The sequence below is a fragment of the Arachis stenosperma genome, chromosome 9, assembly GCF_014773155.1.
Source record: "Arachis stenosperma cultivar V10309 chromosome 9, arast.V10309.gnm1.PFL2, whole genome shotgun sequence".
Lineage (NCBI taxonomy): Eukaryota > Viridiplantae > Streptophyta > Magnoliopsida > Fabales > Fabaceae > Arachis > Arachis stenosperma.
In genome coordinates this window covers 84,690,928-84,715,076 of record NC_080385.1, presented here as the reverse complement: position 1 = coordinate 84,715,076, position 24,149 = coordinate 84,690,928, and the positions used below count along the sequence as shown (strand labels likewise).

At 36.4% G+C, this 24,149-nt stretch overlaps 1 non-coding gene across 1 annotated transcript; it reads left to right on the top strand.

The window, feature by feature from the left end:
• Positions 1-108, top strand: LOC130953723 (small nucleolar RNA R71). Its single transcript, XR_009075885.1, has one exon. It is a non-coding gene; the product is annotated as a small nucleolar RNA R71 (small nucleolar RNA).
• Positions 109-24,149: the final 24,041 nt, after the last annotated feature.

Sequence of the window (24,149 nt, the reverse complement as noted above, 5' to 3'; positions counted from 1 at the left end):
AAGCATGTCAGAAGGACATTTTCTGATTAATTGTTTGTATCTTTCCCAAGCTTCATAGAGGGATTCTCCATCCTTCTGTCTGAAGGTTTGGACTTCCACTCTAAGCTTACTCCATCTTTGTGGTGGAAAGAACTTTGCCAAGAAGGCATTGACTAGCTTTTCCCAAGAGTCCAGGCTTTCTTTAGGTTGAGAATCCAACCATATTCTAGCTCTGTCTCTTACAGCAAAAGGGAATAGCATCAGTCTATAGACCTCAGGGTTAACCCCATTAGTCTTGACTGTGTCACAGATTTGCAAGAATTCAGCTAAGAACTGATGAGGATCTTCCATTGGAAGTCCATGGAACTTGCAATTCTGTTGCATTAGAGAAACTAATTGAGGCTTAAGCTCAAAGTTGTTTGCTCCAATGGCAGGGATAGAGATGCTTCTCCCATAGAAGTCGGGAGTAGGTGCAGTGAAGTCACCCAGCACCTTCCTTGCATTGTTGGCATTGTTGTTGTTTTCGGCTGCCATGTGCTCTTCTTCTTTGAAGAATTCGGTCAGGTCCTCTAAAGAGAGTTGTGCTTTGGCTTCTCTTAGCTTTCTGAGGTCCTTTCAGGTTCAGGATCAGCTTCAACAAGAATGCCTTTGTCTCTGCTCCTGCTCATATGAAAGAGAAGAGAACAAGAAGATGTGGAATCCTCTATGTCACAGTATAGAGATTCCTTTAGGTGTCAGAGGAAAAGAGAAATAGAAAGAAGAAGGAGAAGGAGAATTCGAACTTTTAATAGATAAGGTTCGAATTTGTGCATTGAGAAGGAGTGGTACTCCATAAATAGAAGGATGTGAGAAGGAGGGAAGTAATTTTTCGAAAATTAATTAAAATATTTTGAAAACATTTTTGAAAGACATTAATTGATTTTCGAAAAAAAAGTGAAAAAGAAATCAAGTGATTTTTGAAAAAGAATTTGAAATTAGAAGTTAAAAAGATTTGATTGAAAACTATTTTGAAAAAGATGTGGTTAAGAAGATATGATTGGTTTTAAAAACATTTGATTGAAAAGATATGATTTGAAAACAATTTTAAAAGATATGACTTGAAAACAATTTGAAAAGATTTGATTTTAAAAATTAATGACTTGCCTAACAAGAAAAGATATGATTCAAACATAAAAACCTTTCTCAACAGAAAAGGCAACAAATTTGAGATGTTCAATCAAATCATTAATTGTTAGTAAGTATCTTTGAAAAAGGAAAGAAATTGATTTTGAAAACATTTGATTGAAAAGATATGATTTGAAAAAGATTTGATTTTGAAAAACTTGAAAAAAAATTGATTTGAAAACAAAATCTTCCTCCTAGCACCATCCTGGCGTTAAACGCCCAGAATGGTATACATTCTGGCGTTTAACGCCCAAAATGCTACCTTTTTGGGCGTTAAACGCCCAACCAGGTACCCTGGCTGGCGTTTAAACGCCAGTCTGCCTTCTTCACTGGGCATTTTTGAATGCTCAGCTTTTTCTGTATAATTCCTCTGCAACATGTTCTGAATCTTCAATTCTTTGCATCATTGACTTGAAAAGACACAAATTAAAAATATTTTTTGGATTTTTAATAATCAAAATGCAACAAGAATCAAATAACAATGCATGCTAGACACCAAACTTAGCAGTTTGTATACTACTGACACTAATAATATGAGAATGCATATGAGACACACAAAATACTTCAAGTCAATAGAGTTCAAAGATTAGAACATAAAAATCATCAAGAAGTACTTGAAGATCCTTAAGACACATGAATGAATGCATGCAATTGACACCAAACTTAAGATGAGACACTAGACTTAAGCAAGAAGCATCAAATATTTTTGGTTTTTATGATTTTGTAAATTTTTTTGTATTTTTCGAAAATTAAGTGAAAACATCAAAATTCTTAATGAGAATTCCAGGAATCAGTGCAATGTTAGTCTAAGACTCCGGTCCAGGAATTAGACATGGCTTCACAGCCAGTCAAGCTTTCAAGGAAAGCTTCGGTCCAAAACACTAGACATGACCAAAGGTCAGCCAAGCCTTAGCAGATCACTGCTCAAAAAGCAGAATTGATGAAAATCAACAAGCTCTTGTGGTGATAAGTTGAAACCTCGGTCCAATCAGATTAGACATGGCTTCTCAGCCAGCCAGATTTCAACAAATCATCATGAAACTCTAGAATTCGTCTTCAAGAATTTCGAAAAAAAAATAAATACCTAATCTAAGCAACAAGATGAACCGTCAGTTGTCCAGCCTAAACAATCCCGGGCAAGAACACCAACAACTTGATGTTGTTGCCGGATATTGGCACTGATGTTACCAAAAGCTTGCTCAAAACTTGAACAATCCCCGGCAACGGCGCCAAAAACTTGGTGCGCGAAATTGTGAACTATACTTTTTCACAACTCTCATAATCCCCGGTAATGGCTCCAAGAACTTGGTGGCTCAATACCATGGCATTACACAACTTCGCACAACTAACCAGCAAGTGCACTGGGTCGTCCAAGTAATAAACCTTACGTGAGTAAGGGTCGATCCCACGGAGATTGTTAGTATTGAAGCAAGCTATGGTCATCTTGTAAATCTTAGTCAGGCAAACTCAGATGTATATGGTGATGAACGAAAATAATATAAAAGATAAAGATAGTGATACTTATGTATATCATTGGTGTGAGAGCTTCAGACAAGCGTATGAAGATGCCTTCCCTTCCGTCTCTCTGCTTTCCTACTGCCTTCATCCAACCCTTCTTACTCCTTTCCATGGCAAGCTCGTGTAGGGTCTCACTGTTGTCAGCAGCTACCTCCCATCCGCGCAGTGAAAGCTAATGCACGCACTCTGTCACAGTACTGCCAATCACCGGTTTGGTTCCCTCCCCTACCGGAATAGAATAACTCTTTTGCGTCTGTCACTAACGCCCAGTAGGTTACAGGTTTGAAGCACGTCACAGTCATTCAATCATTGAATCCTACTCAGAATACCACAGACAAGGTTAGACCTTCCGGATTCTCTTGAATGCTGCCATCAGTTCTTGCCTATACCACGAAGACTCTGATCTCACGGAATGGCTGGCTCGTTTGTCAGGCGAGCACTCGGTTGTCAGGCGATCAACCATGCATCGTGCAATCAGAAATCCAAGAGATATTCACTAAGCCTCAAATGCGTGTAGAACAAGAATGGTTGTCAGTCACCTTGTTCATGAGTGAGAATGGTGATGGGCGTCAATCATCACCTTCATCATGTTGAAGAACAAGTGATATCTTGGTAAAAGAACAAGTGGAATTGAATGGAAGAACAATAGTAATTGCATTAATACTCGAGGTACAGCAGAGCTCCACACCTTAATCTATGGTGTGTAGAAACTCCACCGTTGAAAATACATAAGAACAAGGTCTAGGCATGGTCGAATGGCCAGCCTCCCAATGATCTAAGAACTAAACTGTCCAAAGATGATCTAGAGATCTAAAAGTGATCAAAAGATTTCTATACAATAGTAAAAGGTCCTACTTATAAGAAACTAGTAGCCTAGGGTGTACAGAAATAAGTAAATGACATAGAAATCCTCTTCCGGGCCCACTTGGTGTGTGCTTGGGCTGAGCAACGAAGCAAATTTCGTGCAGAGACTCCTCTTGGAGTTAAACGCCAGCTTTGGTGCCAGTTTGGGCGTTTAACTCCCATTTGGGTGCCAGTTCCAGCGTTTAACGCTGGGATTTCTTGAGGTGACTTTGAACGCCGGTTTGGGCCATCAAATCTTGGGCAAAGTATGGACTATCATATATTGCTGGAAAGCCCAGGATGTCTACTTTCCAACGCCGTTGAGAGCGTGCCAATTGGGCTTCTGTAGCTCCAGAAAATCCACTTCGAGTGAAGGGAGGTCAGAATCCAACAGCATCTGCAGTCCTTTTTGGTCTCTGAATCAGATTTTTGCTCAGGTCCCTCAATTTCAGCCAGAAAATACCTGAAATCACAGAAAAACACACAAACTCATAGTAAAGTCCAGAAAAGTGATTTTTAACTAAAAACTAATAAAAATATACTAAAAACTAACTATATCATATCAAAAACATACTAAAAACAATGCCAAAAAGTATACAAATTATCCGCTCATCACTAATCATCTGTCGGTTCTCATTTGTGTTGGAATAGAATCCATTGATTCTTTTGCACACTGTCACTGTGCCCAACATTTATGAGTTTGAAGCTCATCACAGTCATCTCTTCCCAGATCCTACTCAGAATACCAAAGACAAGGTTTAGACTTTCTGGATCTCAGGAATGCTGCCAATTGATTCTAGCTTATACCACGAAGACTCTGATCTCACGAATTTGAATGCTCTACTGTCAGGAAAAGCAATCAAACTCATGAACTAGGAGCACAAGAGATACCCACTCAATCTAAGGTAGAACAGAAGTGGTTGTTAGGCACACGTTCATAGGTTGAAAATGGTGATGAATGTCACAGATCATCACATTTATCATGTTGAAATGCGAATGAATATCTTAGAATAGAAACAAGCGTGATTGAATGAAAAATAGTAGTAATTGCATTAATCCATTGAGACACAGCAGAGCTCCTCACCCCTAATCATGGAGTTTAGAGACTCATGCTGTAGAAGATACAAAATTCAGATGTAAAATGTCATGAGGTACAAAATGCATCTCTAAAAGTAGTTTTTATACTAAACTAGTAACCTAGGTTTACAGAAAATGGGTAAACTAAGATAAATATGCAGAAATCCACTTTTGGGGCCCACTTGGTGTGTGTTTGGGCTAAGCCTTGAACCTTTCACGTGCATAGGCTATTCCTGGTGTTAAACTCCAGCTTTGTTGCCAGTTTGGGCATTTAACTCCAACTTTTATGCTAGTTCTGGCGTTGCACGCTAGAAAAGGGTATTAAGCTGGCGTTTAAACGCCAGTTTGTACTAACAAATCTCGGGCCAAGTATGTCGTATTATATATTGCTAGAAAGCCCAAGAAGTCTACTTTCCAACGCAATTAGAAACGCATCAATTGGACGTAGGTAGCTTCAGAAAATCCATTTCGAGTGTAGGGAGGTCAAAATCCAACAGCATCTGCAGTCCTTTCTCAGCCTCTGAATCAGATTTTTGCTCAAGTCCCTCAATCTCAGCCAGAAAATACCTAAAATCAAAGAAAAACACACAAACTCATAGTAAAGTCCAGAAATGTGATTGTTTGCATAAAAACTAATAAAAATATACTAAAAAGTGACTAAAGCATACTAAAAACTACATGAAAATACCACCAAAAAGCGTATAAAATATCCGCTCATCACAACACCAAACTTAAACTGTTGCTTGTCCCCATACAACTAGATAAATAAAATAGGGTAGAAAGAAAATCAAGAGGCAATACATAAGATTCTAATTAAGTGAAGCTCAGATTCTAATTAGATGAGCGGGACTAGTAGCTTTTGCTCCTGAACAGTTTTGGCATCTCAATTTATCCTTTGAAGTTCAGAATGATTGGCACCCATAAGAACTCAGAATTAGGATAGTGTTATTGATTCACCTAGTTTAATATATTGATTCTTGAAAACGGCTACTTTATGAGTCTTGGTTGTGACCCTAAGCATCTTGTTTTCCAGTAGTACTACAGGATACATAAATGCCACAGACACATAACTGGGTGAACCTTTCAGATGGTGACTCAACTTTGCTAGAGTCCCCAGTTAGAGGTGCCCAGAGTTCTTAGGCACACTCTTTTGCTTTGGATCACGACTTTAAGCACTCAGTCTCAAGCATTTCACTTGGACCTTCATGACACAAGCACATGGTTAGGGACAGCTTGATTTATCCGCTTAGGCCAGGATTTTATTCCCTTGGGCCCTCCTATCCATTAATGCTCAAAGCCTTAGATCCTTTTTACCCTTGCCTTTTAGTTTAAAGGGCTATTGGCTTTTTCTGCTTGCTTTTTCTTTATTTTTTGTTTTTTTTTTTTGCAAGCTTTGTATTTTTCACTGCTTTTTCTTGCTTCAAGAATCAATTTTATCATTTTTCATATTATCAATAACATTTCTCTTTCTTTTCGTCATTCTTTCAAGAACCAACAATTTTAACATTCATAAACTTCACTATAAAAAATATGCACTGTTCAAGCATTCATTCAAAAGACAAAAAGTGTTGCCACCACATAAAAATAATTAGAATTTTTCTTATTGAAAACTTGAAATAATTGCCTCCTTACTCTAAAGAAAATCTACTATTTTATTCATGTTTAGTGATGATGAGAAGAATAAATTATAGCTTACTTGGAGATAATAAAAATAAAAATAAAAATAAAGACCCTAATTACTAATACTTATGTAATTCCTAAGATAGGTTTCTAATAATAAAAGTTATTACAGATTTAAGTTTAGGACTCAACAACCTTTATTTTGGGAGATGGATGCTCCTTCAATCTGTGGGGTGTCTAGTCCCTCAAGGGAGAGCTTCTGGCGCTTCAGCTCATGTAGCTCACGCCCTTGCTTTTCTTGTTCCTTAAGCAGCTTACAGAGCATGCTATTTTGATTTTGCTGTTCTTCCTTAAGTTGATCCATAGCTTCTTGCAGCTTGGTGACAGATGCTTCTAGGCGGGCCCAATAGTCAATTTGAGGGATTTCTGGGAGGAACTCCTACGCCCTCCTCTTGATGGAGTTGTCGTGTACTTGTTGTCCCTCCATTGACTTTTTAGTGATTGGATGCTCGACTGAGATGAACTCATCCACTCCCATCTTTACCCTAGCATCTTTACATAGCAGAGATATTAAGCTTGGGTAAGCCAATTTGGCTTTAGTGGAGTTTTTATTTGCAATTGTGAAAATCTCACAAGAAATCAGATGATGAATCTCCACTTTATTTCCCAGCATAATGCAATGAATCATCACTGCTCTTTTGACAGTGACCTCAGAGCGGTTGCTAGTGGGCAGTATAGAATGCCCAATGAAGTCCAACCAGCCCCTAGCGACTGGTTTGAGATCTCCTCTCTTGAGTTGGTTTGGGAAACCCTTTGAGTTAGTTATCCACTTAGTTCCAGAGAGGCATATGTCCTCTAGAACTTAGTCCAAACGCTTATCTACTCTCACCATTCTCCTATTAAAGGATTCTAGATCATCTTGTAGTTGAGGCAGCTTGAAGACCTCTCTTATTTTGTCAAGGTGGAAGTAAATAGTCTTCCCTCTGACCATAGTTCGAAAGGTATGGAAGGCAGTTCATGTCATTCTCTGTTTATCTGTTAGCCACAGATTTGAGTAGAATTCTTGGACCATGTTTCTTCCCACCTTTGTCTCCGGATTAGCTAGGATTTACCAACCTCTGTTTCGAATCTGTTCTTAGATCTCCGGATATTCATCTTCTTTCAGATTGAACTTAACTTCCGGGATCACTGACCTTAAACCCATTATTTTCTGGTAATGGTCTGCATGTTCTTTGGTTAAGAACCTCTTATGATTCCAAAGTGGTTTTGGATTATTCTCTTTCTTGCCTCTTAAAGTAGTTTGTTTTCCTTTAGGGGTCATGATCTTGGTGAGGTTTTGCTCAGTGATCACAGAAAAACACACCAAACTTAGAGGTTTGCTTGTCCTCAAGCAAAAAACAAGGAAAGGAGAGGAATAGAGGGGGAGACAGATTCGAATGGTGGAGGTATGGGGATGGCCGAACGTGTATTTAAAAGGAAGGGGGTGGGTTTCAAAAATTTTGAAAAGGATATGATAGAAATATGATTTGTAAAAGATGAATCATGATATGAAAAAGATGAGATTTCAAAATTCAAAAGATATGGAAAAGATATAAAGAAGTTAAATCTGAATTTTTGTTGATGCATCTAAGAATTAAAAGATGATATGATGAGTTGGAAAAGATTTGGAAAGAAATTGAAAAGATAAATGAGTTTTTGAAAAATATTTTAAAAGGATTTTGAAAGAAAATTAAAAAGAATTTAGAAGATTAATAAATTTTTGAAAATTGAATTTGAGAGATGAAAATTTGTAACATGTTTATGCAGAAAATTATGAATTAAAACATGAAAATTTGAAAAAAAATTTAAGAGAAAACAGAATCACCTCCCCATGTCAGTTCTGGCGTTAAACGCCCAGAATGGTATCCATTCTAGCGTTTAACGCCCATTTGTTGGCCAATTTGGGCGTTTAACGCCCAGCCAGGTATCTTGGCTGGCGTTAAACGCCAGGAATCCTTTGTCACTGGACGTTTTTCTGAATGCCCAGGATGCTGCAACTCTGGCATTAAACGCCCAGAATGGTACCCATTCTGGTGTTTAACGCCCAGAATGGTATCTTTACTGGCGTTTAATGCCCAAAATGCCTCTTACTGGCATTTTCGAGCCAGTGAGCTCCTATTCTCTGCTTTGTGTTCTGAATCCTTCTGTAACTCTGTAAACTTCTGCATTTGACAATTAACCTTAAAGATAATTTATATCAAACTCCTATAATTATTATTTAAATAACAAGAACCCTTGCTAATGACTGGGTTGCCTCCCAGCAAGCACTTCTTTATTGTCTTTAGCTGGACTTTTACTGAGCTTTAGTCTAGTCTCAGTTTTGAGCATTCTTGCTCAACATTGCTTTCAAGATAATGTTTGACTCTCTGTCCATTAACAATGAACTTTTTGTCAATATCTTGAAGCTCTACATATCCATATGGTGACACACTTGTGATCACATATAGTCCCCTCCACCGGGATTTTAATTTCCCAGGGAACAATCTGAGCCTAGAGTTAAATAGCAGAACCTTCTATCCTGGCTCAAAGACTCTAGATGACAGTTTCTTGTCATGCCACCTTTTTGTTTTTTCTTTGTAAATTTTTGCATTTTCGAAAGCATTGAGTCTGAATTCCTCTAGCTCATTCAACTGGAGCAATCTTTTCTCTCCAGCTAACTTGGCATCAAGGTTTAGGAATCTGGTTGCCCAGTAGGCCTTGTGTTCTAATTCCACTGGCAGGTGACAGGCTTTTCCATACACAAGCTGGTATGGAGAGGTCCCTATAGGAGTTTTGAATGCAGTTCTGTATGCCCATAGAGCATCATCCAGACTCCTTGCCCAATCCTTTCTACGGGTACTTACAGTCCGTTCCAAGATTCATTTTAGTTCTCTATTTGAGACTTCAGCCTGCCCATTTGTCTGTGGATAATATGGAGTTGCCACTTTGTGGTTAATTCTATATCGGATCAGAGCAGAGTCAAGCTGTTTATTGCATAAATGAGTTCCTCCATCACTAATTAGTATTCTGGGGACACTAAATCTGCTGAAGATATGCTTCTGGAGGAACTTCAGCACTGCCTTAGTATTATTAGTGGGTGTGGCAATTGTCTCTACCCATTTAGATACATAATCTACTGCCACCAGAATGTAAGTGTTTGAGTTTGATGGTGGGAAAGGCCACATGAAATCAATACCCCACACATCAAACAACTCAATTTCTAAGATCCCTTGCTGAGGCATGGCATAACCGTGAGGCAAATTACCAGTTCTCTGGCAATTGTCACAGTTACGTACAAACTCTCGGGAGTCTCTATAGAGGGTAGGCCAGTAGAAACCACATTGGAGGACTTTTGTGGCTCTTCGCTCACCTCCGAAATGTCCTCCATATTGTGATCCATAGCAATGCCATAGGATCTTCTGTGCTTCTTCTCTAGGCACGCATCTGCGGATCATTTCATCTGCACATCTCTTAAAGAGATATGGTTCATCCCACAAGTAGTACTTTGCATCAGAAATTAATTTTTTCGTTTGCTGTCTACTGTACTCTTTGGGTATGAATCTTACAGCCTTATAGTTTGCAATATTTGTAAACCATGGTATTTCCTGAATGGCAAAGAGTTGCTCCTTTGGAAAGGTTTCAGAGATCTCAGTCAGGGGAAGAGACGCCCCTGCTACTGGTTCTTTCCGGGACAAGTGATCAGCTACTTGGTTCTTTGTCCCTTTTCTGTCTCTTATTTCTATATCAAACTCTTGTAGAAGTAACACCCATCTTATGAGCCTGGATTTTGAATCCTGCTTTGTGAGTAGATATTCGAGAGCAGCATTGTCAGTGTACACAATCACTTTTGATCCTACTAAATAGGATCTAAACTTGTCAATGGAATAAACCACTACAAGTAGCTCTTTTTCTGTGGTTGTGTAATTCTTCTATGCGTCATTTAGAACACGGCTAGCATAGTAAATGACGTGCAGAAGCTTGTTATGCCTTTGTCCTAATACTGCACCAATAGCATGGTTACTGGCATCATACATTAATTCGAATGGTAATGTCCAGTCTGGTGCAGAAATGACAGGTGCTGTGACCAACTTAGCCTTCAGAGTCTCAAAGGCCTGCAAACACTCTGTGTCAAAGACAAATGATGTATCAGCAGCTAGCAGATTACTCAGAGGTTTTGTGATTTTTGAAAAATCCTTTATAAACCTCCTGTAGAATCCTGTATGTCCCATAAAGCTTCTGATTGCCTTAACATTGGTAGGTGGTGATAATTTTTCAATTACCTCTATCTTAGCTTGATCCACCTCTATTCTTTTGTTCAAAATTTTATGCCCAAGGACAATTCCTTCAGTCACCATAAAGTGACATTTTTTCAAGTTTAAAACCAGGTTAGTCTCTTGGCACCTTTTTAGAACAAGTGCTAGATGATCAAGATAGGAGCTGAATGAGTCTCCAAATACTGAGAAGTCATCCATGAAGACTTCCAAAAATTTTTCTACCATATCAGAGAAAATAGAGAGCATGCATCTCTGAAAGGTTGCAGGTGCATTGCACAGATCAAATGGCATCCTTCTGTAGGCAAATACTCCAGATGGACATGTGAATGTTGTTTTCTCTTGATCCTGAGGATCTACTGCAATTTGGTTATATCCTGAATAGCCATCCAAAAAGCAGTAATAGTCATGACCTGCTAGTCTTTCTAGCATCTGGTCTATGAATGGTAAAGGAAAATGATCCTTTCTGGTGGCTATATTGAGCCTTCTGTAGTCAATACACATACGCCACCCTGTAACTGTTCTTGTAGGAACCAGTTCATTTTTTTCATTATGAATCACTGTCATACCTCCCTTTTTTGGGATGACTTGGACAGGGTTCACCTAGGGGCTATCAGAAATAGGATAAATAATCCCAGCCTCTAGTAATTTAGTGACCTCTTTCTGCACCACTTCCTTCATGGCCGGATTTAGCCATCTCTGTGGTTAAACAACTGGCTTAGCATCATCCTCTAATAGGATCTTGTGCATGCATCTGGTTGGGCTAATGCCCTTAAGATCACTTATGGACCACCCAAGAGCTATCTTGTGTGTCTTTAGCACCTGAAGTAGTGCTTTCTCTTCCTGTGGTTCTAAGGCATAGCTTATGATTACAAGAAAAGTTGCATCCTCTCCCAGAAACGCATATTTCAGGGATGGTGGTAGTAGTTTTAGCTCGGGTTTAGGAGGCTTATCCTCTTCCTGAGGAGTTTTCAGGGGTTCTTCTGTTTTCTCTGGTTCCTCCAAATCAGGCTGAACATCTTTAAAGATGTCCTCTAGCTCTGATTCGAGACTCTCAGTCATATTGACTTCTTCCACCAGGGAGTCAATAATATCAACTCTCATGCAGTTTTTTGATGTGTCTAGATGCTGCATAGCTTTGACAGCATTCAACTTAAACTCATCCTCATTGACTCTCAGGGTCACCTCCCCTTTTTGAACATCGATGAGGGTTTATCTAGTTGCTAGGAAAGGTCTTCTTAGAATGAGAGTTGCACTCTTGTGCTCCTTCATTTCCAGCACTACAAAGTCAGTGGGAAAGACAAATGGCCCAACCTTGACAATCATGTCCTCAATTACGCCTGATGGATATTTAATGGAGCCATCAACAAGTTGGAGGCATATTCGGGTTGGTTTGACTTCTTCAGTCAAGCCAAGCTTTCTGATAGTGGATGCAAGTATTAGGTTGATACTTGCCCCAAGATCACATAGAGCTGTCTTGGTACAAGTACCCTCTAATGTGCATAGTATTATAAAGCTTCCGGAAACTTTAAGCTTCTCTGGTAAGCTTTTCAGAATGACTGCACTGCATTCTTCAGTAAGAAAAACTTTTTTAGTTTCTCTCCAATCCTTCTTATGACTTAAGATCTCTTTCATGAACTTAGCATAAGAGGGTATTTGCTCAAGTGCCTCTGCAAACGGGATCTTTATTTCAAGAGTCCTGAGATAGTCTGCAAAGCGGACAAATTGTTTATCCTATTCCGCTTAGCGGCGTTTCTGAGGATAAGGCATCTTGGCTTTATATTCCTCAACCTTAGTTGCTGCAGGTTTATTTCCTATAGAGGTGGTTGAAGAAGCTTTCTTAGGAGGGTTACTATCAACACTTGCAGGTGTCTGATCCCTCATTGGCGTTTGAACGCCAGGATTAGGGGTTGGATGGGCGTTTAACACCAATTTTCCACCCTTTTCTGGCATTTGAACGCCAGAACTAGACATGGACTGGGCATTTAACGACAGTTTTTCACCCTTTTCTGGCGTTTGAACGCCAAAAGTGGGCATCCACTGGGCGTTTAACGCCAATTTTTCACCCTTTTCTAGCATTTGAACGCCAGAATTATTCCTCTCTGGGCTCTTACTGTCCTCAGAGGAATTTTGGGTAGTGGTTTTCTCATCCTCTATTAGTTGTTCCTTTATTAACTTTCTGTTGCCTTGAGTTGAGACATTTAATGTCTTCCCACTCCTTAATTGAACATCTTGGCATTCTTCTGTTATTTGTCTAGATAACTGCTATTTTATTTGATTCAATTATTTTTCCATACTTTGGTTAGCATCCTTAGTTTCTTGTAGCATTTCCTTAACTTCTGCTAGTTGTTATGTTAGATAACATAATTGCTGATTGAATTCAGCAACTTGTTCTAAAGGACTAAGTTCAGTGGATACTGCCTTAGCCTCTTTTTTCATGGAGGACTCACTATTTAAGTACAGATGCTGATTTCTAGCAACTGTATCTATGAGCTCTTGAGCTTCTTCAATTATTTTTCTCATGTGTATAGATCTACCAGCTGAGTGGTCTAGAGATATCTGGGCTTTTTCTACCCACTCTGAAAATATTTCAGAGGGGCATTTCCTTAGCATCTCTCTGTACCTCTTCCAGGCATCATAAAGGGATTCATGATCCTCTTGTTTAAAGCCTTGGATGTCCAGCCTTAGCTGTGTCATCCTTTTTGGAGGGAAATATTGATTCAGGAATTTGTCTGATAACTGTTTCCATGTTCTTATGTTTTTTGGGGGTTGGTTATTTAGCCACCTCTTAGCTTGATCTTTTACAGCAAATAGAAATAGTAATAATCTGTAGACATCCTGATCTACTTCCTTATCACGTACTGTGTCAGCAATTTATAAGAACTATGACAAAAACTCAGTAGGTTCTTCCTGTGGAAGACCAGAATACTGGCAATTTTGCTGCACCATGATAATGAGCTGGGGTCTTAGATCAAAATTGCTAGCTTTGATGGAGGGTATACAGATACTACACCTATATGAAGCAGCAGTGGGATTAGCATATGATCCCAGAGTCCTTCTGGACTGTTCATTCCCACTTAGGTCCATGATGGAGAAAGGGAGATGATGTGAGACAAAATTAAAATAAAATAAAATAGAAAAAAATCAAACAAAATTTTCGAAAATTAGAAAAGTAAATAAAAGAAAATTTGAAAAGTAAAATAATTAATTAATTAAAAAAATATTTTAAAAGATTTTCGAAAAAATTAAAAAATAAAAATAAATAAAAAAAGGATTTTATTTTGAAAAATATTTAAGAAGATAGAATTTTTAAAATTGAAATTTTGACTAAATCAATCCGAATTTATTCGAAAATTATGACCAATTAAAGGAAAGGATATTTTTTATTTTTTTTCTTTGAATTTAATGACGAAAGAGAAAAACAACAAAGTGACACCAAACTTAGAATTTTTTTAGATTAAAACAAGGAAAGCAAACAAGAAAACTTTGAATGTCAAGATGGACACCAAGAACACTTTGAAGATCAAGATGAACACCAAGAACAAATTTTGAAAATTTTTAAGAAAAATAAAAACAATAAAGGACACCAAACTTAAAAAATTTTATACCTTGGACCCTAATAATTCAAAAATATATAAGATAAAAACGCAAAGGACACCAAACTTAAAACATGAAACTAAACTCAAAGAAAAAATGAAAAATTAGTAAAGAAAAATAAGATTTTTGAAAAATTTTTGAATAGAAAATAGAAGACTCAAATTTAGTGACTATAAACCAAAAAGAAAATTTTTTCCTAATCTAAGCAACAAGATGAACCTTCAGTTGTCCAAACTCGAACAATCCCCAGCAACGGTGCCAAAAACTTGGTGCACGAAATCACAATCACACTTTTGCAATTCCGCACAACTAACCAGCAAGTGCACTGGGTTGTCCAAGTAACACCTTACGTGAGTAAGGGTCGATTCCACAAAGATTGTCGGCTTGAAGCAAGCTATGGTTATCTTGTAACTCTTAGTCAGGATATCAATAATGATTCTTAGTTTTAATTGCAGAAAGTAAAAGAACATGAAATAAAGAGTACTTGTTATGCAGTAATGGAGAACAGATTGGGGTTTTAGAGATGCTCTGTCTTCTAAATCTCTGCTTTCCTAATATCTTCTTCTTCACGCACGCAAGACTCCTTCCATGGCAAGCTGTATGATGGTGGATCACTGTTGTCAATGGCTACCCGCCGTCCTCTCAGTGAAAATGGTCCATGTACATGGCTAATCATCTGTCGGTTCACATTTGTGTTGGAATAGAATCCGTTGATTCTTTTGCACACTGTTAATGCGCCCAACATTTATGAGTTTGAAGCACAGCACAGTCATCCCTTCCCATCCTATTCAGAATACCACAGACAAGGTTTAGACTTTCCGGATCTCAAGAAAGCTGCCAATTGATTCTAGCTTATACCACAAAGACTCTGATCTCACGGATTTGAATGCTCTGTTGTCCGGAGATGCAATCAAACTCATGAACCAGGAGCCCAAGAGATACCCATTCAATCTAAGGTAGAATGGAAGTGGTTGTCAGGCACACATTCATATGTTGAGAATGGTGATGAGTGTCATGGATCATCACATTTATCATGTTGAAATGCGAATGAATATCTTAGAATAGAAACAAGCGTGATTGAATGAAAAACAGTAGTAATTGCATTAATACATTGAGACACAGCAGAGCTCCTCACCCCCAATCATAGAGTTTAGAGACTCATGCTGTAGAAGATACAAAATTCAGATGTAAAATGTCATGAGGTACAAAATGCATCTCTAAAAGTAGTTTTTATACTAAACTAGTAACCTAGGTTTATAGAAAATGGGTAAACTAAGATAGATAGTGTAGAAATCCACTTCCGGGTCCCACTTGGTGTGTGTTTGGGCTGAGCATTGAAGCTTTCACGTGCATAGGCTATTCCTAGCATTAAACGCCAGCTTTGGTGCCAGTTTGGGCGTTTAATTCCAACTTTTATGCCAGTTCTGGCATTGAACGCCAGAAAAGGGTATTAAGCTATCGTTTTAACGCCAGTTTTCACTATTAAATCTCGGGCCAAGTATGGCTTATTATATATTTCTAGAAAGCCCAAGATGTCTACTTTCCAACGCAATTGGGAGTGCGTCAATTGGATATTTGTAGCTCTAGAAAATTCATTCCGAGTGCAGGGAGGTCAGATTTATGCAGTCCTTTCTCAGCCTCTGAATCAGATTTTTGCTCAGGTCCCTCAATCTCAGTCAGAAAATACCTGAAATCATAGAAAAACATACAAACTCATAGTAAAGTCCAGAAATGTGATTTTTTGCATAAAAACTAATAAAAATATACTAAAAAGTGACTAAAGCATACTAAAAACTACATGAAAATACCACCAAAAAGCGTATAAAATATTCGCTCATCATTGACCTGGCGTTTAAGGGCGCGCACGCGCACATCACGCGCACAAGCACATTGGCAAAAAGTCTATCAGCGCGCACGCGCACCTGGCGCGTACGCGCGACATGCACGACGTACTACAAACTCAGAATTCGCCCCCAGCGATTTCTGGGCTGCTTTTGACCCAGTTCTTAGCCCAGAAAGCAAAGATTAGAGGCTGCAAAGTGAAGGAATCAAGTGGTCCCCATCCATCAGTTGAAGACTTGTTGATTGCCATGATTAATTCTGATTTAAATTTAAATATTATTTTAAGATAGAAAAAGATATTATTTAGTTTTAAAAAAATTAGGATTTAAATTTGTTAGGATTAGATATAAAAGACAACATTAATTAGTTAACTATGGATTCCACCTCAAGACAATTTACCTGAATCCTTATTTTCTCTCTGAGCCATGAGCAACTAAACCTCCACTATTAATGTTAGGAGCTCTGTCTATTGTACGGATTGAAACTGTTATTTTTCTATTGTAATTCATGTTTTGATTTATAATTCAAGAATTGTTTTCATTCTTTACTTTATGAATTTGGGTGGAACGGAAGTATGACCCATGTTCTAATTGAGTTCTTGTATAACTTGGAAAAGCTCTTTACTTGAACAATAGCTTGAAAACAATTTCTCCTAAATTCTAATTATCTGGATTTAACGGGATATGTGACATATAATCCTCTTATAATAAATTAATAAGAAAAGTCAATCCAAAAAATAAATATCTCTGAAGTCTTAACTGTTTTCTCCCATATTTTATTTTTAACTTAATTACTTGTGTGACTGCCTTCTGATATTTTGAAGTCACTTTTTAAACCTTTTGAACATCTCAAAACCATTTTCTTCTTGCCTAACTAAGTAAATCATTTAACCATTGTTGCTTAGTCCATCAATCCTCGTGGGATCCACCCTCACTCACCTGAGGTATTACTTGGTATGACCCAGTGCACTTGCCGATTAGTTTGTGGGTTATAAATCCCGCACCAATAACGACTGCTTGCTCAATCAAACAATCTTCGTGGGATCGACCCTCACTTACCTGAGGTAATACTTGGACAACCCGGTGCACTTGTCGGTGAAGTTGTGTGAGTTCAATTTCGCGCACCAGGTAACTGAATAACATTGCCGTTGCTATTTTCTTGAGAATATAAATTGTTTTGACATATCTTGAAATATTATATTTGGATTAAATTTATCATTCATGCTAGTTTCAAATTCCGTTGTAAAATAATATGCAATTTATGCTTAGAAGTTCTTAATTTACTATCTAGTCTGCCTTTACTGGAGGTGGTTTATTTTTGTTGAATATTGATTTGTTGGTCGTTAAATCTATAAATGAATAATGTGGGTAGAAAATTGTAAGAAATAGAGAGTTGATTGCCTAGGGAAGGATTTGAATTTGACTTGAAATGTTACTTTTAATAGACCTAATTACTTGTAATGCTGATTTTTCCATGTCCTTACCGAATGGAATCCACAAATTTTGCAATAGTACGTAAGCAATTGGTAACATAACTTAATTTTTTGTGATTTCTCCTTTATATCAATGTTATATTGTCTAGTTAGCATTATTCATGTAAGTTTTTCTCTTCATACTCTAGCGTGACTCTAAAGAGAACAATGAAGAACCATCAAGAGCTGAAGTTTTCACAGTAACTCACACAAGTAAAAATGGAAAAGAAATTGATGCTAAAACACAAACAACAATTGTGAGTTATATTGTATTTCTATTTGGATTTGTACAATATAAATGCTAAATAGATTTGTATTTATATTACATTAATCTGACTTTGTATTTTTTGTTGTTGTCACTTTTGGTAGAATGAACTTCAAAACCGCATAGAGGCAGGGGAAAATCATGAGACTGCATTTATAGCAGTGTTAGGAAAGGACCAACCAAGTCGAGTTCATTTTTATAGGGCATCGGTGATAAACCGCTATTTTACGGTTTATCTTGGGCTTAATTTAGTGAATTTTATCCATTATTCTCACATTTATTCATTGAATTCGCATGTTTTACATTTTCCTTCCTAATTTTGTGCTATGATTGAAAACATGCTTCTTTGGTGCTAAATTTGCTAATTTTAATCCTCTCTTATTACCATTCGATGCCTTGATATGTGTGTTAAGTGATTTCAGGATTTATAGGGTAGGAATGGCTTAGAGAATGGAAAGGAAGCATGTAAAAGTGGAAGGAATATAAAGAAATTGAAGGAATTGCTAAGTTGTCAACCCTGACTTCTTCGTACTAAATCGACCATAACTTAAGCTACAGAGGTCCGAATGAGGCGGTTCTAGTTGCGTTGGAAAGCTAACATCCAAGGCTTCAAAATATATGCAATTTTCCATAGTTGCCATGCATTTGGGCGACGCGCACGCGTGGATCACGTGTACGCGTGACCTTGCAAAAGTTCAACGATGAGTACACGTGGACAACGCGTACGCGTGACAGAGCCACGTGTTGAACGTATCAGAAATCGCCGGGGGCAATTTTTGGTCTGTTTTTGGTCCAGTTCCAAGCCCAAAAACACATATTAGAGGCTGCAGGGTGTCACTTCTCATTCACACAATTTTTGCTCTCTCCTCTTCTAGGTTTTAGGTTTTTTTAGGTTTATTTCTTCTCAATTTCAGAATTCTACCTTGCTTTAATTTAAGTTTCTTCTACTTTAATTGTTCTAGTACTTTGGTTTATTTATTTCTCTTTTTGATTTGTTTATTTCCCTAATTTGGTTTATAAACTCTATGTTAGATTCAATTTCTTATTAATGCAAGTTGAGCTATTTCATATTTATTGCTTCTTTCTTCAATTTATTTTTATTGTTTCCTCTTACAATTGTCGGTTTTTAATTTGATATTCTCTTATTACTTTTCTATACTTTTATTTTATGCCTTCCAAGTGTTTGATAAAATGCTTGGGAGGATTTTAAATTAGCTTTTATATTCTTGACTTAGATTGATTAGTTGAGACTATAGAGTCATCAAATTCTCTTGTTGAAGGGTAATTGAAAATAGCTGATTGGCTTAGGCTTCACTAAATCTAGTCTTTGATTAGGACTTGTGAACCTAAGTTGATTTTGCTCACTTGACTTACCTTCGTTGTAGAGGGTTAACTAAGTGAAAGTGAAATACGATTACCATCACAATTGATGACGATAACGATGACATGACTTCTAATTCTCAATCCTAGTTAAGAGTTTTCTTAGTTATTAATTTAATTTCTTGCCATTTTATTTCCTTGTTCCTTATTTCAAAAACCCAAAAAGATACTTTTCCATAACCAATAGTAAAAACACTTCCCTTCAATTCCTTGAGAGACGACCCGAGGTTTAATATTTCGGTTAATTTTATTGGTTTTGCTTTAGTGACAAACAAATTAAATTTGATTGAGGTTTAATTGTCGGTTTAGAACTGTACTTGCAATACGACTATTTTAAGAAATTCTTTACCGACGATTTTCCTCGATCAATCGGTTACAAGAAGCTCTCTGATAAATCCCAATTTTAGGGTTTATCTTGTATAGAATTTGGGGGATTTTATCAATATTTTCCACACTAATTCATATAAAATGCATAGTTTTGTGTTTCCTTCCTAATTTTTCTTCATGGTGTAAAACATGCTTCTTTAACCCTAAAAATGCCAAATTTTAATCCTCTCTTGATACCATTCGATGCCGTGATACGTTTGTTAAGTGATTTCAGAGTTTATAGGGTAGGAATGGCATAGAAAATGAAAAGGAAGTATACACAAGTGGAAGGGACATGAAGAATCGAGCTTTGGAGAATTGGTGGAGACACGCACGCGTCACCAACTTGCACGCGTGGATGCATGCAACTGGGAATCGTGTGCAAAAGCTGGTGCATTCGCGTGGTGATGCGAATTCCCACCGATGCGTACGCGTGATCGATGCGTACGCGTGGCCTGAGAAGTTTATATGATGTGCATGTGTGGTTGACGCACACGCATGATGCCTAGCACGTGAAATCATTAGTGAAATTGTGGCTGGCGATTTCTAAGAGGCTTCAGGCACAATCTGAACTCAATTCTGTAAAGAAAAGACCCAAGGAACCAAGGGGGAAAGGAGGTTTCACTCATTTTGGAGAGGAGACACAATTTTAGCTAGCTTTTGTTCTTGTTATTGCTAGAGAGAGAAACTCTCACTTCTCTCTAGGTTTTAGCCTTCTCAATTCCAATTTCACTTTGATCCTTTGGTTAGATCTGTTTTAATTCCATTTTACATTGCTTTAATTTGTAGATCTCATTCTCCTACTCTCATTTAGTTTTCTTGTTATTGTAGTTATTTTGGATCTTGGATTTGGATCATGTTTAGATTGATTTCTATTAATGCATTGGTAAATTTAGACTATACTCACGACAAAAATGTGTCACCACAATTAAAAATCAATAACTGGGAGATTCGCCAAGCTATCCTGCACCAAATTTAGATAAGGATGAGGATATTTGTCACCACATATTTGTTTAGACTATATTTGTCGGTCTAGAAATTCTCTAGTTATTGATCATGTTTAGACTATACTCACGACGACATTTTATTGGTAAATTCTAGACTGACAAATATCCCACATCACTCTCTTAAAAAGGATGAGGAGATTCGCCAAGTCAAGGTTGAATACAGCGATAAGGTCTTATTGTTAGAGAAGAAGATGGACGGTGTTTGTGGTCTATTAAAGGTGATGTTGCACCAACTCAATCCTGGAATGAGTGACGAAGAGATAGCAGCCTTACTACAAGTTATCCAAAACTCTCCTTTGGATGCCTCAAGTAGTAGACCAAGAAATACTCCCCGCTCCTCCGAATCAACTCACATTCCACCAACCGATGATGTAAGTAACTATCCTATCCTCGTATTATTGTCATTCCCCTGATTTAGATTATAGAATTTTATTTTTCATGTTGAATTTATGTTGCTGGCTGAATATGTACTGTTGGTTGTTGAATTTTCTTTTAGTGTACTGTTGGTTGAATATACACCGTTGATTGCTTAACTATAATTTTTTCTATGCTTTATTATCTCATCTATTTGTTGGCCTTGGCAAGTTTCCTGCCTCATTTCTACTTTTAGGCTGAATATGTACTGCTGATTGCTTAATTTACTGCTTTGTCATGAGTTTTTCTTTCAATTTCCAACGATAAATAGAAAGAAACAAGTATATGTGTTCAATTCAATTATTGCTAGAGCTGATGATGAGCAGATATTTTATATACTTTTTGGCATCATTTTCATATTGTTTTAGTTATGTTTTATTTAAGTTTTATTATGTTTTTATAGGTTTTAGTGCAAAATTCTACATTTTTTCATATGTTTTCATAGATCACCTTTGTTAGAGATCTTTGCCCATTTGTACGTTTTACTATTACTTTCTGTAAGCTATGAGCAACTAAACCTCCTAAGTTAGCGTTTAGAGCTCTACTGATTCTCATGGATTAATAATATTACTGTTCTATTTTCATGCACGTTTGATTCCATTCACTACAACAAATATGGGTTTTAGCAATGCCAAAATCTGCAACGCCTTAAAACCGTTCTTTTAGATAGTTTTAGGCAACGATTTTTTACAGTGTTACTGTTGAAGTTTAGTTTTCATTATTTTATAGCAACAAAATAAAACTGTTCTTTTTGAATATTTTAAAGAATGGTTTTATAATCGTTACTAGAATTTATTTTTAAGCAACGGTTTTTTAATGTTGTTTAAATAATTATACAAAAGATACGCTTAAAAATCGTTGCCAAAGTTGCTACACTTTAAAACTGTTCTCTTAGATGATTTTAAACAACAGTTTTTATAGTGTTGCTATTGAAGTTTAATTTTTCATTAAGTTGTAGCAACAAAATAAAACTGTTGTCTTTGACTATTTGAATAAACGGTTTTATAACTATTACAATAACTTTTTTAGTAAGCAACAATTTTTAAATATTTAAATAATTATACAAATTGAAAGATACATATAAAAATAGTTCTCCATAAATATTAAATTAGTAGAATACAAAAAAATTATTTGTTATAAATAAATAACAAGTATTATGAACTAATTTTTGAAAAATTCTTATTATATGCTAATTTTAATTTATTTATTTATTAGAGACTTTGATTTAAGAAATTATTTTATTAAAGATAATTAAAATAATTTTTGATAAATTAAATTTAAAATAAATTAATATTTTTACCTAACTTTAACATTATTGAATATTTTTTTATTTATAATTTAAAGTTTTAAAAAATTAAAAATAATAAAATTTTGACTATTTGAACTAGAATTTTTATGTAATTTATAATTGTTGAATAATTTTATATATTTAAATTATAAAGTTTAATAATTATATAATAATAAAAATTTTATATGATTTGATTTAAATATTTGATATTCTTGTAATTTAATATTTTATTTTTTATGAATAAAAAATTAATTATATCATCTTATAATTTTAAATGAGAATACATAATTAAAAATCAAGTAATAAATTGATTCAACAAATTCCTAACTCTAAACTCTCAATTTCATTTTACCCTAAATTCCCACCTTAAACAAAAAAAAAAACCCTAATTTCCCCCTTTTCCCAGCCTCTGAAATACGTAGCCCTTTGATGATAGAACTTTTGATGGTTTAGAATTTATCTAATGGAGTCTCGTTGTGAAGTATAGTTTTCAAACCAATCAATAATCCTTACATCAAAAATATTGGTTGTCACAAGTAACAAACTCCAAATATGAATTAACCGAAGTATTAAGACTCTGGGTCGTCTCACAAGGAATTGTAATGAAGTGTTTAATTATTGGCTATGAAGAGCAAGGGGGGTTTGGTTGATATGAGGCAAGAAATTAAATGGACAAGAATTTAAATGACAAGAAAAGTAAATCAAGCAAGTAATAAAGAGAGACATTCATGACAATGAATTGAGATCATAGGCTTTCTATCCTAGTCATGCATGATTAATTCATCTTATTTAGTTAACTCACACATCGGGAGAATGTCAAACAAGACTAATTAATCATGTCACAATTATAAACAAGAATTTATCTCATTACGTCAACTCCAACAAATAGGGAGAAAGTCTAATGAGACTAACTAATCTCAATCCAAAAGTCCTAATCAACTCACTAATTAAATTAGCAAAAGATTAGCGTCAATAGAAACAATACTAGCTAACAACTCTAGATCACCAACATAAGTTGGGTTTCCAAGCCAAGAATGCTCAAAATCTACTCTAAAGCCCAGCCAAGCATTTTGTCAAACACTTGGTGGGTAATAACGGAAAGCATAGTAAATGTGCAAGAATATAAAATCTACCAACTACCAATTGCAAGAAAAGTAAGATCTCAACTCAAATTAACAATAAAAAGAACATCAAACATAAAATTGCATTAAAGAAAATTAAGATCCAAAAATGTTCATAAACATAAAAGAGGACAAAATAAAGGAAATGACAAGTAAAACTAGAAGAGTAAAGATGTAATAACAAGAAATTAAAAGGAGAAACTAAATCAAAACAAGAATTAAAACTTGGATTCAAGAAGAATTAACTAAAACTACCCTAAAATCTAGAGAGAGGAGAGAGCCTCTCTCTCTAGAATTCTAATCTAAAACATGATAAAAACTAAACTATGACTCAGTGTGTTAACTCCCCTTCAATCCTTGGCTTCAATAGCATCAGAAATGAGTTGGATTGGGCCCAAAATGAGCTGCAAAATCGCTGTGGGCGATTTCATTAAAGTGGGCCACGGACAGCATCGGCGCGTGCGCGCCCCTGAACGCGAAGCAACATATGGCTTTATATCACTTCAAAGCTCCGGATGTTAGCTTTCCAACGCAACTGGAACCGCCTCATTTGGACCTCTGTAGCTCAAGTTATGGTCATTTGAGTGCCAGGAGGTCAGGCTTGACAGCTTTACGGTTCCTTCATTTCTTCATGAGTTCTCCCACTTGCATGCTTTTCTCCTCACTTCTTCCATCCACTACTTGCCTTATGAACCTGAATTCACTCAACAAACATATCAAGGCATCGAATGGAATTAAAGTGGATTAAAATCATCAATTTTAGGGCCTAAAAAGCATGTTTTCACAGTTAAGCACAAATCTAGGGAGAATTCCAAAACCATGCTATTTCATTGAATAAATGTGGGAAAAGGTGATAAAATCCCCCAAAATAAGCACAAGATAAACCACAAAATCGGGGTTTATCAAAT